Genomic DNA, 15,408 nt, shown 5'->3' with positions numbered 1-15,408 from the left:
CTGACCCCGGTTTTTCTTTCCAATCAAACAAACATTTGTTCACTATGTTGTAAACTTTGTCATCCTTCCCATCTTTCCCTGGGTTCTTCCACCGCCATGTTATGTATATAGATTTGAATTTTACATAATTTTAATTATATATTTGTATATATAATAATTGTTTCTGTCTACTCATATAAGGCCCATATATTATACACACAGAGAGACATGTACGTAGTCAAGACAGGCTAGGTTACCCTACAGTGACAAATGAAGCCTACACTCCCAGTGCCTTTTCATACGAAAGATTTCTCTTTGGCCATGCTATACATCCATTCTGGGGGTTGAATGTGTGTTTCGGTCAGAGGAGGTGTCTCTCCTCGATACTGCCATTCAGGAACCCAGGGTGATAGACTTTCCACCATCTGTAGCTGCAAAATCCGGGATGCAAAGCCTTCTCATGTGCTGCAGCAGGAGGGGAAAGGCCAGTTAAGTCCAGTACTAATTTCACATGCATCCCACTGGCCCAAACTTGTCGTTGGACCCTGACAAAGAGCTGGGAAGTGGGGGAAGCAAATGTACTATTTGGTGAGCACGATCATCTTTGCCCTTCTTCCAGGAAGCCTCCCTGGTTCTTTCCAGCTGCAAATGATGTCTCCTGCCTCTGGATTCTGACGGTGCTCTATGTGCCCTTCCTTTGCAATAGGTATTTTCCACATTGTATGAAGATTACACACACGCGCACGCACACACACACACCCATATCTATCTATCTATCTATCTATCTATCTATCTATCTCTATCATCCATCAAAAGAAATCACTTACTGCATGTGAGACGCTTCCCCATTTCAATTTTTATCAACTCATTTAAATCCTCATAATAACCCTATGAGGTACCTCCTCTTATTGTCTCCAACTTACGGGTGAGGAAATTGAGGCACAGAAAGGCCAAGTATCCTAACAGGATTCTAGCCAGGCTTCTAACACGGCCAATTTACTTCCACAGTATCGGCTCTGAACTACTCTACTATATTATGGCTTGTCTTTTTAACTTCCTTATTAGCCGAGAGTAAGATATAAAACTGATTCATTTCTTTATTTCCCATAATGCCAAGTACAGGTTTAGGCACATAACATGTTTTCTGAAACGTATTGCACACAACGCGTCCCTTTTCTAATTAAGATCTTCAACAGATCTGATCTTTTAATAATTCTTTCTGTGTTGCTCCATGGCTCCTGAGGTATCAGAAAACATTTCAGGAGATGTGATTGTTTCTCCTTAAAAAGCTACAGTTCTTCAAGAAGATAGACGGGGGTCTTTGGGGACATCTAGGGGATAGCAAGACAGAAGGCAGCGGAAGTTAAGGTAAGACACTCAGGAAAGACTCAAGCCACTTTATTTATATTGTGTTTGATTTTGTGCTTAAGAGACTGTTAAATTGCATTGGGGAAGTGTGGCTGCTAAGTCTATTTGGTCTTCACTTGAGTCCCCAAACTCTGTAAATAAATCCAGATCCCCAGAGAGGACTTTCTCCTGCTTAAATGTAGATTCCTAGTAAGCTATAATCCCCTTCCATTGGCCGTGAGCCTTCTACAGACTAAATTTAGAAAACTTAAATTACAACCTAGCAATGTGGCTCCCCAAATGAAATGTATAGGGCAGAGTACCCAAAAACACCAGGGAAAATGGTAGTCACAGGGACGTGTCAGGGACCTGGTGGTCAGTCTTACATGTCTGCAATCAGAAAGGCAAAGGTCCTATTCACGTAGAAAGAAATAGAATAGTGGGAACCAATTTAGAACCATCAGAACAATGACCTGGGAGACGAGCCTCATTCTAATTATGACTCCGTGTTCCAACCAGGCATGAAGGAAGTCACAGTAAACCTATTTCTGAGAAAGGCATTGCCCAATGTGGCGATGTCCGCTATCTTATGTGGGGTGAGGGCCAGTGAGTCAGGGAGGAAACATACCAGAAAATGATCTTCGATGACTAACACAGAAGCGGCTGTTCTCATGTTGCCCTGATGGAAAAATTGGTGGGATTGCAGGAATTAATAAGAACTATCAGCCCTGCTTGGATATTCTGTCCTAAAATGGTGACATGTATGTATTTAAATGGGAGGGGCTGGGTAGCACAAGAAGTCTGTCCTGAGAAGATAAGGGGACAAAGTGGTACTTTGTCATTAACCAACCCACAGGATTGCTCTGCACTATCCAGTGAGTGGTAACAATGCCCAAGTCAGCTTAAAATGCAGTGCAGATCTTGGCCCAAAGTATGTTCTGGAATTAAAAAAAAAAAAACAACAACCTGATGTTTCCCTAGCAACCTAATAGAGATCTCGGATTTAAAAGACAAACGTAGGGGCGCCTGGATGGCTCAGTCGGTTAAGCGTCCAACTTCGGCTCAGGTCATGATCTCACAGTTCACGAGTTCAAGCCCCGCATCAGGCTCTGTGCTGACTCTCAGAGCCTGGAGCCTGTTTCAGATTCTGTGTCTCCCTCTCCCTCTGCCCCTCCCCTGCTCATTCTCTGTCTCTCCCTGTCTCTCAAAAATAAATAAACGTTAAAAAAAAAAAAGACAAATGCAGGGACACCTGGGTGGCTCAGTCGTTTAAGCGTTCCACTTGGGCTCAGGTCATGATCTCACAGTTCGTGAGTTTGAGCCCCACATCAGGCTCTGTGCTGACAGCTTGGAGCCTGGAGCCTGCTTCAGATTCTGTGTCTCCTTCTCTCTTTCTGCTTGCACTCTGTCTCTCTCTCTCTCAAAACTAAAAATAAACATTAAAAACAAAATAAAAATAAAAGGCCAATGTCATTGGATGTTAAAATTTGAAGGAAAATGTTTCCATGAGGATAGATGTGATTCTTGTAGAAAAGTAAGCCTCATGTATCAGTTAGGGTTCTTGGTATATTAATTTATCAACAAATATCTATTGAGTCCTAAAATAGGCCAGAGATTGTTCCAAACACTGGAAATGCTGTGGTGAACAAGACAAAGTCCTTTTCCTTATAGGTTTATATTCTGGAGGCAGAGACATAGTAAACAGTAGACAGAAAAACTAATAATTGTGTAATTTCTTACTGAGATAATTACTATGAAGAAAACTAAGCGGTGTCTTAGTCTGTTCAAGCTACTTTAACAAAACACCATAATATGGAGTAGCAAAATACCATTGCCGGAGTGGCTCATAAACAACAGAAATTTGTTTCTTACAGTTCTGGAGGCTGGGAAGTCCAAGATCAAGGTGCTTGGTGATTCGATGTCTGGTGAGAGCCCACCTGCTGGTTTGTAACAGCAGCCTTCTTGCTGTGTCCTTACTCGCTGGAAGAACAAGAGAGCGCTGTGGCATCTCTTTTATAAGGGGCTAATCCCATTTGTGAGAGCTCTGCCTTCATGACCCAATCACCTTCCAGAAGTCTCACCTCCCCATCATAATGGAGAACAGCTTTCAACATACGAATTTGGGGAGGACACATTTTGTCTATAGATAGCACAGAGTAAGGAAAATATTTTCAGTTATTTATTGCCTTGTAACAAACTATCCCCAAATTTAGTGCTCTTAAGGATTTATTATTTTTCGTGATTCTGTGGGTCAGAAATTTAGGGATGGTTCAGCCAGCTCGTTTGACCCATTGGGGTCAACCGTTTGGCCACATTCACTGGCCGAATGAGCTGAGAAAACCAAGAATTCATTCATGTATTTGGTGCCTCCAGGGCCCTCCATGTGTTCTCTTTCTCTCTTTACATGGTGCCTCATCATTCAGTAGTCTAGCTTGATCTTCTTTATAGTATGGCAGCCAGCCTGCCCAGAGAAAACATCCTGGAAGTTTCCAGGCTTGCTAAAGACTGGTCCTGGAACTGGCACACTGCCACTTCCTCTGTGTTCTGTTGGCCAAAGCAGGTCACCAGACCAGCCCCTATTCAAGGGCGGGCAAAAAGACTCCATCTCCTGATGGGCAGAATTGATGGCAGCCATCGTCAGAAACTGTCTACCGAGAGTGACTGGAATAGGGAGCGGGCTGTGTTAGATGCCATGGTCTTAGGAAATGACATTTAAACAGAGACTGGAATGAGGAGAGAGGTTGAACCATGACAAAGATGGGTGTGTGTGTGTGGGGGGAGGTGCACTCTAGACAGACCCCTAGAACCATGGGGACAAAGGCCTCGATATGGAATACACATAGTGTGTCTTGTCTGAAGGTTAACAAAGAGGTCAAAGATTCTGGGGATGTGTCTAAAGAAGAATGAACAATAAACAGGCAGTTAATGGAAACGGGGATACAGTCAGATTACCAGGGGCCTTGAAAGTCATGGTTAGGTCTTTATACGTCACTCCAAATGTGATGAGAAGCTCTTGCAGAAGGGTAACATGAAATGGCTCAGGTGTCAGAAGGATCACACAGGCTGGCTGCTGTGTGAAAAATGAATGAGAGGAAAGAAGTAGTGTAGGTGGAAGGAGGGGGACCAGCTGGGAGACCCCTTCGGTCATCCGGGTGAGAGACAATGGTGGCTTAGAGTGGAGGAGCAGCAAGGGGCATGCAAGAATATGTGAGATTCTGGATATATTTTGAGGTGAGTCCCAGAAGACTTGCTGATAGACTGGATATCGAAGCGAGAGGAAAAGCAGAATTAAGGCTGAGTTCAAGATTTTTGACCCGGCCAACTGCATCAACATTGCTACCATTTGCTGGAATGGAAAAGATGCAAGAGGAGCAGGTTTGGGGGTGGGGTGGTAAAAATAGAGAATTATGTTGGGCACTGGCGCTCCTCCCCTCTTCTCTACTCAAAGACTTGCTCTATGTAAGAATTTTCGTCCTCCACTAGAATATAAATCTCTCCCCATCAACGATGGGCATTCCCATTGTGTAAAAACATGCTTTAGATATTCTAAGCTCAGAGTGACTATTTAGAAATCAAAATATAGATTTTAGTTAAGCTGGTGGATATATGAGTCTTGATTTCAGGGGAGAGGGGTAAAAGTACAAGTTTCAGAGTCATCAATGTACAGTTGGTACTTAGAATCCTGAGACTGAATGGGACCTGGGACTCTCAACTTGCAGAGGTCAGGAAGGAGAGAGACCCGCCAAAGAGACAGAAAGGAGTTGACCAGTGCGAGAAGAAACACGAAAGGCAGTCATGTCCTGGAGGCCGGGGAAAAGATGTTTCAAGAATAAGGCGGTGCTCACCAAGTTGCTGGTATTGTTGGTCAAGTAGGATGAGGGTGCATTGACTTTGGCCAGTGCAGAAGTCTTGGGCAACCTTGACAAGAGCAAGTTCAGTGCAGTAGAGAGGAGAAGAGAACTGATGAAAAAGCAGAGGCAGCTGAGATAGACAACTCTTGCAAAGACTTTTGCTTAAAAGGGCAGGAGAGAAATGGGTCAGCAGGGGCTTCAGGTAAGGGAGGTTTTCAGGTTTTTTTTAAAAGATGAGCAATATCAGAGCACGTTTTTACACAATGGGAATGCACATCATTGATGGGGAGAAATTTATATTCCAGTGGAGGAAGAAAATACTTGCATAGAGCAAGTCTTTGAGTAGAAAGGAGGGGAGGAGCGCCAGTGCCCAAGAGGAAGGGTTGGCCTGAGACAGAAGAGTAGGTAGATAGAAATGCAAATGGATTGGTTGATATTGTGGTTGAAATATGAGAAAGTTCTGTGACTGTTCTGGTTTCTCCATGAAAGGAGAAAGAAGGTCATCAGCTAAAGGTTAGGTAGGGATATTAAAGACTTACAGAGAGAGGAGAATGCTTTAAAAATAGAGTTGAAGAATTTATGCTTTAGGGAATGAGGCTGAATTCTGAGCCCACACGAGGTATGTGGTTATACATTTATAAATTTAGAGTAAACTATTGCTGTGTGTTTTTCTCAAGCCATTTGTACCTGGTTATATGGAGCACATGGGGAATAGGGTTTATCCAAGAGTTTGGTTTTTGCCAAGTGGGTAAGAGGGAGAGAATGAGGTGCATTTAAAAGAAATGCTTGAGGAGTATTAAAAATTTATTTCACATGCATTTACATAGTGGCTCCTACATACCAGACACATGTAAGCACCTGGATATTAAATATTAATATTAAATATTAACCCATTTAATCTTTACAACAACCCTATTAGAAAGATAGATACTATTGTTTGCACCCCCATCCCCCATTTTATAGATGATGAACTGAGACACAGACGATTGAGTAACTTATCTAAGGACACATAGCTAATAAGTGACAGAGCCAGGATTTGACCTTGGCAGTCTGAGTCTGAGCCTGTGCGGCTAACCTCTGCAATGCTTCTCCAGAGGGGCTATAGGGATGGGTAAGGAGGGACGTAGAAACAGAAAGCAAGTGATGGACAGTGAAGACTTTGTAGGGTCAAGGGAACTGAAGGGTCTGGTTGGAGTTAGAATAATAGAAAGAATGAGCTGGAAAGATGGGAGGATGTAATTAGAAAGTGGGATGCTTTTTGAAACAGAGATTTTGGAGAAGGTGGAGTTATTGATCATGTAGGAGTCTAGAACATGATTCTGGGAATGGGTAGCTGAGATGAGATGAGAAAAAAGACAAATGGAGGATAGGAACCGAGAGGCCAGAGTGTTGGGATGCGCCATCTACATAGGCACTGAAGCCTCCAAGAATGCCGACAAGGAGTGCTGGAACAAAAACACCACGGGCCAACCTAGTTCTCCTCTTCCCTGAATAAGGAGACATGTCTTGGAGGCTGGTAGATAGGCACAATAAGAAAGGAGTGGGTCTGTGCGCTCCCACTGAGCTGGATCGTGTGCAGGATGGGGAGGCAGGGGTGGGATAGGAGGTCGTGGTCTGGAAGGAGAATTGAGGGCAATGCCCTGCACCTCCAGGAGAAAGCCAGTGATGATTGGAGAGGGCTTTAGGGAAACCACATTCACGGGGAAAGGCAGGCTGTAACAAGAGAAACGGCTGGGGACAGTGGGGATTTTGCTGCTGATCAAACATGAGTTTTAGAGGTGCACTGGAAGAACCTGAGGGTTGGGAAGGGTGGGCAGCATGAGCAACACTAAGAAATACCCAGGGCTGTGTGGGCATCAGATGAGTCAGGAATGGTCTGGGAGGCTGGCACTTTTGGGGGGTGTCCGAGGTAAGGAGATTGGTCCTGATGGTCTCCCAGGGGAAGAAGATAAGCAGGTCTAATTATAACCCCCTGCTTGGGCCTCGTCCCCGAGATAATTTCTGGGATGCGGTGGGCAGTGTTATGGCAGGAGTGGTGTCATCACGGGCACGGGTGGGTGTTTTCAAAGTCCCATCATCAGTGGTGCCGAGGCCAAGGAGAGGAGCCTTGCCGAGTACAAAAGAAACAGACCTTGGCTAAATTAAGCAAAGGGGAACTTACTCGAGGAATATGAAGAGACCCACAGAGTTGACAAAACTCTGGGGAACTTGACGAGGAAACGGACGGGAATAAAGAGAACCCTGGGTGGCCGGACAGGGAGTACTGTGGTGTCCAGTTTTGTTGCAGGAACAGTCTAATGAGCAAACTGTGGGGATGGCGAATGTTCTCCAAGCATTTACTCATGCATAGAGGCACCCGCTCAAGACTCTGAGTCCCGGGAGAGGAACTCTTGATCGACGGTAGATCAGCGGCTCTATTAGTGAGCGTAAACCAGGCAATGGTGCAGTGACATTAAAAACCCACATCTCAGTGGCTTAACCAACAATGACTCATTTCTTGCTCAGTTCTTGTAAGTAAGCAGGAGGCTCTACTCCACTTGGCCACGCAAAGACTCGGGCCGTTAGAGGTTGCAGTTGTTGCCCTGCCTCGATACATGGCTTCAGAGCTTTCTGAAGAAGAGGCAGCAAAAGGCTGGAGAGTCACACGCTGGGTTTGAAATGCTCTGCAAAGGAAGTGACGCACATCACTTCTGCTCACACCTATTGGTCAGAATTAGTCATGTGACTGCCTGACTGTAAGGGGGCAGGGTCATAGGGGGGAGTACATGGCATTCAGTCGAACAGTAAATGTCTCTGTCACAGGCTATTTTGAAGCAGAAAGAGGGAGGTTCGTTAGCACATCCAAGGTCTTCCAGATCCCAAGTTCAAACTATTTCCTAAATACTCCCCTGCCTTCTTAAGGAGTCTATGTGTAGGAGGGGAGGCGCGTGTAAGGGGTATTTAATATTTCCGCATGTGCCTTCATATTCCTTTCTAAAAATACCTAACATAGTGTTGGAGTACAGAGAACATGCTTGAAATGTCTGGCTGACTGACGGATTGATTGATATGAAGTTTAATCATGGTGAAACAGACACAGCCCCTGTGAACCAAGATCCTCAAATAGTGTAAATTCAATTCAGCCAACCTCTGAGAGAGGGTCTGCACGGTGCGTCAATGACTGGCATTACAGAGAAATGACAGAGAGCCAGAATCCGGAGGAATCTTAAGAGTTCAGAAATCTTAAGAAAGAATATTATTTATTTTTCCTTTGGCTATTAAGAAAGCCTTCATTTCTCTGGAGGAAAGAGACAACATTAAGGACTAAAAATATAGTTTATAGAAATTAAGTCTATTGCCAAGGTAGAAGAATCATCACCTGACTCTAATAAACAACTTCTGAGGTCCTCTACGTGATGACTTCGGTTTTCTGCCGTACGTGATGTGAGTGGATGATGATAATTATGAATGTGATGATCGTTATGTGGGGTCAGTATGAGTACGTGCCAGTGGTACCTTCCAACCACGGGCAAGTTATCAGAGCTCAAGTGTAGGTCCACGCTTCCTTCAAACTACAAACCCATATTCCTACGACCCTGCTACCCTGGGCTATGACGTTCCCTCTCCCGTAGACCCTCATCCCTCCCTTAAAATGACAACTTTCCAGATGTTTTCTATGAGCACCAAGTGCTGCAGTGGGAGAGACATGTGCAGCTCCCCCTGGGACATTGGTCCTGACCCTTCGGAGGGCTTCAAATCCCCTGGACATCTTGTGTAAACATGATTTCTGGGCTCCGCTCCCAAAGTTTGTGACTCAATAGGTCTGGGGGGGGAGCTTACAATGTGCGTTTCTGAGAATTCGTAATTCCTGGGTGCCCTGAGTTGAATAGTGTCGCCCCACCCCCACGGTCACGTCCACCCAGAACCTCAGAAAATAACTTCATTTGCCATTAGAGTCTTTGCAAATACGATGAGTTAAGATGAGGTCCTACTAGATTAGGATGGGCCCTCAATTCGGTATTACTGGTGTTCTCAGAACACCAGTGTTCTTCTAAGAATAGGAAAGACACAGAGACACACGGGGAGAAGTCATGGTGGGGACAGAGGTGGAAAATGTGGTGGCACATCAAGCCACAAGACACCAAGGATTGCCAGCAACCACCAGAAACTAGGGAGAGACAAGGAAGGATTCTTCCTTGGAGCCTTCCGAATGGGCACCGTCCTGCCAAAGCCTCCATTTCAGACTTGTGTTTTTTAAGCCACCTCGGTCGGTGGTAATCCATCATGGCAGCTCTGGAAAACCAATGCACTGGTGGTGCTGAGAATTACTATTCTAGAAGAAAGGGGAAAAGGCCATTTGAGGATCACCCTTCTAGGAAAAAGAAGAGGGAACGTGTCAAGTACCTTTCCACAGGAAAATACAGGATTGGAGTGATAAAATATTTTTGAGAAAAGGGAAGCACGAACATGTTTTTTTGTTTGTTTTTCTTTTGTGTTCTGTACCACATGTGCTACTGGGGGGTTGTGCCAAAGCATCTCCTACTGCTTTTAGGGAATTGCCACTTGAATGGTCATTCCGGGAGACTTTACTCTGAAGTCGGACCCTGTCCGTCCCTGACCTAATACAGGCTGAAGTGGGCACGAGCCCGTGCTTGGCCAATTACCTTCTCTTCTTGGACTGCGGATTGTAAGCAAGAGGTGTAGACACACACACAGAGCACCTACGCTTCCCGGCACAGTGACCAAACCCCCTACGAGGCGGGTGTCAGGGCTTGGTTGTCAGTCCCGCTCCCCAGCCGGCTCTCCAGCCTCCTAGAGCTCCTGTGAGTCCCCAGTATCCTTCCCATAAATCCTCTTTGTTAAATTATCAAGTCAGTTGCCGTTGCTTGCAACCAAAGAACCGAAACGAACACGGAGTATCTGTTGTCTTTTTTACTTCACTTTTTCTATCATTCCAACCTAACATTTTTTCTATTGAAACATCTTGGTTCTCCCCACCCCCCTCCAGTGTCAAAAGTAACGCAAATGTTGCAAAAAGACAGAGTGCTTCCTGAAGTTTGTTTTTTTTTTTTTCATCTTTCTGCGTGGCTTTCCATTGGTTAAAATGTCATCGTATATCCTTTAATAGACAATGAGAGGATAAAATATCGCCTAGCTGATGGGCTTTCCCCTATGGAGGGAACACATATATTAAATGTCTGTCTAAAAAGACCACAGCACTGTAAATATGCAGTCACTTTATCCCAGTAAGGGGTGGGAGAGCTTCCCGTCTGTCGTTTGACTGAGCAAGTTAATATGAACTCCAGCTTCGTCATTACCTAAAGGTTTGTCTTAAAAATCTCATTAGGGGCACCTGGGTGGCTCAGTCGGATAAGCGTCCGACTTCGGCTCAGGTCATGATCTCACGGTCTGTGAGTTCGAGCCCCGCGTCAGGCTCCGTGCTGACAGCTCGGAGCCCGGAGCCTGCTTCCGACTCTGTGTCTCCCTCTCTCTCTGCCCCTCCCCCGCTCAAGCTCTGTCTCTGTCTCGAAAATAACGAAACATTAAAAAATTTTTGAATCTCATTAAAAAATCTCATGTATGTCAACTCCAGATGCCCTCTTAGAGTACGGGACTTGGGTTTTTAATGCAGAAATATTTGTGGTGTCTGAGTATTCATCTGCACTCATAGCTTGTCCTCCCCGAACTGTGAATTGTTTCCTCTTTGTGATATCATCTGCTTCCTCCACCTAAGCCATCTTGTAAGGCGTTTCTAAAGTTGGCTTCCATAGCTCTGACCTGGAAATCAGGTGCTTGTGCAGGACAGTAATATATATTTTTGCAACCGTTGGATACATTTAGTGCATTGAAATAACTCCAGCCAGGTTTTAACGCCTGCCCTTTGCTTAAACTCCGTTGCCCTGACCTGCACTAAACCACAGGTGTCCCAATCCAACTGGACTGCCCCGAGCCATCCCCAAACCCATCCTTTCCTCCCCAGAAATCCAAGCCAAGCTTTTCCAAATCTCCCCAGCAACCTTTCTACAGCACAAAAAACATTCAGAATTTGCCATCACCCATCTTGTGTGTTTTATATAACAAATACAAAATGCTACGTTTTAAAAATTAAAACTCCAGCAATGCACCTTCCAAGGTTCAATTCGAGTTTAGAAAATTCATTATAATGAAAAGAGAAGAAGGAGGATTTTTTTTTTTTTTTATTGCTGATAGTTAGTGGCATTGATAGATCATGGCAGAACCATCCGCAATATGGCCAAATAATTTCACTGGAGAGGATTTTATATAGCTACAGCTAAAATTCAATGAACTGATTCAGAAGACTCAGTATAAAATATAACAGTGACTTCGAGTGCCAAATCAATTTGGGGGCTTGAAGGGATGGGAGAGTTCTTCGTTCCCTCCCCCTTCACGGACGTGACTTTAACTGGAACTGTAAATTCAGAGGCCTCGGAGTGGCCAGGCAGTGGGTTACAGCGGGTGATTTAAGGGACCTCTCATGAAAAATCAGCAAGTGGTTGGGAACACCAATGCTTAAAGGAGTGTATGTCTCTGAAGTATGACCGCAAGAAAAAGTTACAAGGATATTCCTGAGGACAAATCAGGGATTTGTACTCAGTTGACTAGGGTTTGAGGTTTGCAGTTTGGATCAGTTCAAGACACTATTTTCCACCTCTGTTTCCTCACTTGTGAAATCCTGGGATTGGACCAGAGGAATGGTTTCCAAAGTTTTGCTTTGTTTTCTCTTTAAAAAAAAAATTTTTTTTTTTAATGTTTGTTTATTCTTGAGAGAAAGAAAGACAAGAGGGCAAGCAGGGAAGGAGCCAAAGAGAGACACAGAATTTGAAGCAGCGTCCAGACAGGCTCTGAGCTGTCAGCACAGAGCCCGAGGAGGGGCTGGAATTCATGAGCTGTGAGATCATGGTCATGACCGGAGCCGAAGTCGGACGCTTAACCAGCTGGGCCACCCAGGTGGCCCTGTTTTGTCTTTTCAATGATAGGAGGCATTTTTAAGTAATGAATTTATCTTACTGTGCTGAGTGTCTGGTTTGCCCCTCCAGCCCCACATTCCCGCTGCCATAACTGTAATGTGCCCCCCCACCAAGGCTCACATGTTGAATCTACTCCCCAGTGTGATGGTGTTAGGAGGTGACGTCTTTGGGAGGTGAGAACGTCGTGAGGGTTGAGCCGGCAGGAATGGGGTCAGCGTCCTGATAAAGAAACCCTTGCTCCTCTCCTATGATGTGAGGACACAGCAAGAAGATGGCCATCTGAGAGCCAAGAATCGGGCTCTCACCAGATACCGAATCTGCCAGCCCCCCTGATCTTGGACTCACCAGCCTCCCGAACCACGAACAATAAATATTTGCCGTTTAAGCCTCCTGTCTGTAGATATTTTTTGTTTAGCAGCCTGTATGGATTACAACGCCAGCCTTCCTCACCCTGCCCTGAGCTCCAGGAGGCTGAGGAGACCCACTTGCTTCCACTGGAGTTCAGCCAGTAGGAGGAGCCACCCCCGGGGCTGGTGGTAGGGAAAAGGAATCCAGGTGTTTATTTCCCCGGATTATTTCCCTCACTGCTGGGCCGCAGGACAGCGGTGGCGGTACTCTTGCCTGGTGTCCCTCCCTTTTAACTGCCTCTCCCTTCCTCTCCCTCTGGGTTCCAGAACCATCCTCTGACCTTACCCTTTCCGATGTGGGTCGCAACCGCTGTTGTTCAAGTCAAGTCCTTAATCATCCCTCACGGGCGGGCTTCCTTTAACCCCCACCCACACTTTTGTAAATCATCTCTTGATTAAATTCTCCTCAATTGTCCGTGGGAACGTGGCATCTCTTTCCTGCCGGGGCGATGCTGGCACGGCCCTGACACTCCTCAGACCCGCCAGGCGTCAGAGGGAAAAAACAAGAATATTCAGGAACACGTGCCCCTCTATCGCAATCGACAGCACAAAGCTCGTGAGCATGAACTCAGGAACCGAAGTGTCCAGCCTGGAATCTAGTCTTTCCCACTTGCAGGCATGGATATATCCGTCTTTGTTGTCCTCGCGTGTAAAGGCAGGTTCTCACCTTACTTCATAGGAGGGTTGTGAAGATTTAATACACACAAAGCGCTTAGAACGGTGCCTGGCGCGGAGTAAGTACTATGTAAGCGTTAAGTTATTATTATCTACGTCACTTGGCTATTTTCATACACTGGCGGCCAAGCCGTAAAAAACCTTCAGGATGGTCCCCAAACCAAGTGGACTTAGAGGCGGGAATTCGGCTGACGGGCATGAGCACAAAGTCAGAGGAGGAGAAGAATCTCAGGCTCTGGAATAAGACAACGATTCGAATCTTAGCTCTGTCACGAGCCAGCTCCGCGATCTTGGCAAGGGCTTACCTTCTCAGACCCTTAGTTTTCTCATCTACAGGATGGGGATAATGATAGTGTCTACCTCTTAGGGTTGTGCTGGGGCTTAACACGAATCCTCTCTCTATCCTTCATTTACTCGTTCAGTCATTTACTCAGTAAACAGCTTTTGTTCCACCGAGCAAGCTGAGTGCATTAAGGTAGCAAACTTGTTTCCCGGCTTGGGGGTGTGTGTGTGTGGGGGGGTGCTCTAAGACACACGCCCTGGTCCTTCAAGGCCTCTGAAGACAGGACCAGGCCCAAGAGAGGTGAGCTGACGTAAGTCTCACTTCTAAGTTGGATGCCGACCAGGCTCGTCAAATTCAGCCTTCAGATTCCCTCGACACCCCGGCTCAGCATCTGTGTACCCTTGGGGAACCCCTTCTGGAAGAAAAACGACTGTTCCCCTGCTGGGGAGGTGGGAGGGGGCCGAGGGTAGGAGCGTGTGGGAAAACGGCTGCCCTCGGTGGGTGCCCCCACACGTGTGGGGACCGCTTGCACCTGGGCTGTTCCCAGGACTGTGGACAGCAAGTGGCAGATGAGACACACGCCTGCTCATTTCGATGCGCCCCATGCTCCAGATGTGCCTGTGCCCACAGAGGTTTCGGGGCAAGCTGTCCCGGACGTTTCCATTCAGAAGGACGCGGCCCCACTCATTTTTGGAAGCTTTTAAACTTCAGGGTAGACAGCGTGGCCCTTGGGGATGTGCTTTCATGCATTAGGAGTTGATTTTAAACAGCAAATATGCCACCGTCAGTCATAGAGGGAAATAATAATACCACTTCAAAAGAGCAGAGCCCAAAAGAAAGGGTATTATTAATGGGAAAAAATTTTAAAGTCATATTAAAGAGCCTCAAGTCTAGTGGAAAAAGCCAGGAAATGGGAACAAAATTAGCATTATTATAGCTTTTCATGGTAACTTACTCTGGGTTTTTATGGTGGCTTAAAAAAGGAGAAAACTAGGGAAAGCCTAGCTGATAACAATTTATCCGACCAAATACATTTCCCATCCAAAATGCACCTGCGATAGTGACTGTGTTTAAAACGTTTTCTTTTTATATCGGTGTTGTGGCCATTTATCCCTCACAGTGTTACCGGAGAAAGCAGCATTTTGTGTGGAACAGTAAACAGTAAAGCTCTTTGAGACCTTTCAGGAAGAGGTGCCGTTAAGGGGCCCAGGAATTATGATTATTAATTTGCATCTTAATAATCCACATCTTCACAAAAGCCCACACTGCAGATGCGTCCTCCAAAACTGCACAGAGGGTCAGCGCTGTACGTGAACGTGGCTCCTCTGCTCCTAGAGGACAAGAAGCTTCCATGAAGGGCAAGGCCTCTCCTCTCTCCCTTTGCAATCGGCGTCTGGTGGGTTCTCATTTCCCTCTGTTCCAGTCGCCCCAGCTCAACTAGAGCTCACCCTCCCCTCTCTCAGGGCCTCCGCCTTCCTTTTTGTTTTTAAATGTTTATTTTTGAGAGACAGAGAGAGAGAGAGAGAGCAGGGGAGGTACAGAGGATCTGAAGCCGGCTCTGTGCTGACAGCGGAGAGCTGTGGGGCTTGAACTCACCAACCGTGAGATCATGACCTGAGCCGAAGTCGGACATTCAACCGACTGAGCCACCCAGGAGCTCCAGGGCCTCCTTCTTCTCTCTTGGACGTAGGGGCACAGATTTCCGGTGCCCCAAACAATTTTTCTCCATTTGGCTTTGGGACGCTCAGAACACCCGTCTCCTGAAAGTATTACGCAGCCTGAGTATACACATTCACGTGTGGAGCGTGTAAACAAACATGCCTTGAACACCCGGCCTTGTTTATACGTATGCGTGTTCTATTGTTAACCCTTTGGGGCCACCTGGGTTTGCAGTAGGT

The 15,408-nt window shown here is 46.0% G+C and overlaps 1 long non-coding RNA gene across 1 annotated transcript; it reads left to right on the top strand.

Moving 5' to 3' along the window:
• The first annotated feature begins 1,300 nt into the window (after positions 1 to 1,300).
• On the top strand, positions 1,301 to 12,530 carry LOC109499472. The gene is made up of 3 exons (XR_006597178.1): positions 1,301 to 2,087; positions 3,201 to 3,482; positions 12,286 to 12,530. It is a non-coding gene; the product is annotated as an uncharacterized LOC109499472 (long non-coding RNA).
• Positions 12,531 to 15,408: the final 2,878 nt, after the last annotated feature.

The sequence above is a fragment of the Felis catus genome, chromosome B1, assembly GCF_018350175.1.
Source record: "Felis catus isolate Fca126 chromosome B1, F.catus_Fca126_mat1.0, whole genome shotgun sequence".
Lineage (NCBI taxonomy): Eukaryota > Metazoa > Chordata > Mammalia > Carnivora > Felidae > Felis > Felis catus.
The sequence above is the reverse complement of the archived record's forward strand: the minus strand, read 5'-3'. Positions and strand labels throughout refer to the sequence as shown.